Raw genomic sequence first — 1,635 nt, forward strand, 5'->3', positions numbered from 1 at the left:
ATGCAGAAGGAAGAGCAGGAGGAAGCTTGGAACCTCTGAGTCTTTTTTTCTCCTTTATCTTATTACCATGGGCCAGATCCCTGCTCAAGTCTACACGTAGACATGTTAATCACTGAAGGACTCTCTCTAATACAAAATTTATTAGGTCTAAATTTACTTTGTCTACCTCATCTCTTTTCAAGACTAAGGACACAAAATAAGGGTAATTTTCAGGGTTTCCAGGGATATCCAATTACTAGCTTTTACAATGTCCAGTTCCAAAGCCCCTCAGACCACCCCATGTGAGGCCACGCCCCACACAGGAGCGCGTGGCCCAGGACAGGTAGCACACCCTCTGCTCCCGCAGCAGGAGCCATCACCTCTGGAGAAATCACTGTGCCCACGGCCACCATTCCCCCAGACCTCAAGAGTCAGGATGACATGGGAGTCTAGACCCCAGTCCACCACAGCACCCCATAAACCTGGTCCCCTCTCTCAGGTAATGGGCCACTCTGGTCTCCATCACATCTGTTCTCCCGTCAGTTCTGCAAACTGAAGTCTTTCCGTACTTTCTCTGACTTAAATGGCCAGCAGGACTTTTGTCAGAGGCGTGTTCCAGTCACGCCTCAGCTGCTCAAGCTGCAGTCCTTTACCGTTTCCTTTTACTTTTCGATTAAAGCTTTTGCCTGGAAAATCCATGCCAACCACTGTAGTTTTAATGTCCATTATTACAGAAGTGAGGGCCTTCACTAGCTGGGGACACCTTAAAGAACTGCTCTATCCCCCAACTTTTCCCAGGTCACCCTATGCTGTTCCTTTTAGCTATGACCCCTAGGTGTGAGGCAGACAGAGACCCTCATACGGGCAAGAAAGGGAAGGATTCTTAGACCTGAATTATCCACTGAAGATGGGCTTCGCCCTGTCCTCTCCTGCCCATAACACACCACCTCCCTGCTCTCCTTGCAAGCATCAGGTGCACCGCACCCGTAGGGTGGCGCACGACGTCTCCAAGGACGAAACAACTGCTGACCCGTGTGCTACACATGGAGAGAGCCTCTTAAAGCACCAGAAAGGGCTTGGGGAAATAGCTCAGGGGCCTGAGCCCCCGCCTAGCAAGCACAGGGACCCGGGTTCAATCTCTGGTACTGCATGACATGCTGGTCCTGGATCCCCGGACACACTGTGCCACCCCAAGACCGGGCAGGATGGCACACGCCTGTAATCCCAGCACTGGGGAGGCTGAGACAGGAGGATCACTATGAGTCTTAGCTGCATAGTGAGACCCTGTAACAACTAAAGATTTTTTTTTTAAACTCAGGAAAATGTTTCTAAAATATTCTGTACTTATTATTATTTTTTTTTAACCACGTCCAACGGGCTTGTTTTATTGGAGGTGGGGACGTGGCAATAACAACATGAAGACAGCGGGGACCGCAGGTTGGGAAGAAGACCCTCCCCCCATATCGCCCACTGTCCCAAATAAAAAATAACCAACTATGGGGGAGCAGCTGAGACCGACCAGGGCATGGGGGAAGGAGACACAAAACTCGAGGGCAGCAGTGAGGAGACCGTGCGTGTGCGGGGAGGCCCGTGGCGGCGGCTGTATGAGTCTGTGTCTTCCAGGTAGGCATGTGTAAATGTAAAGATAAGCTCTTC

The sequence above is a fragment of the Octodon degus genome, unplaced genomic scaffold, assembly GCF_000260255.1.
Source record: "Octodon degus isolate 3935 unplaced genomic scaffold, OctDeg1.0 scaffold00054, whole genome shotgun sequence".
In the NCBI taxonomy this organism is placed as follows: Eukaryota; Metazoa; Chordata; class Mammalia; order Rodentia; family Octodontidae; genus Octodon; species Octodon degus.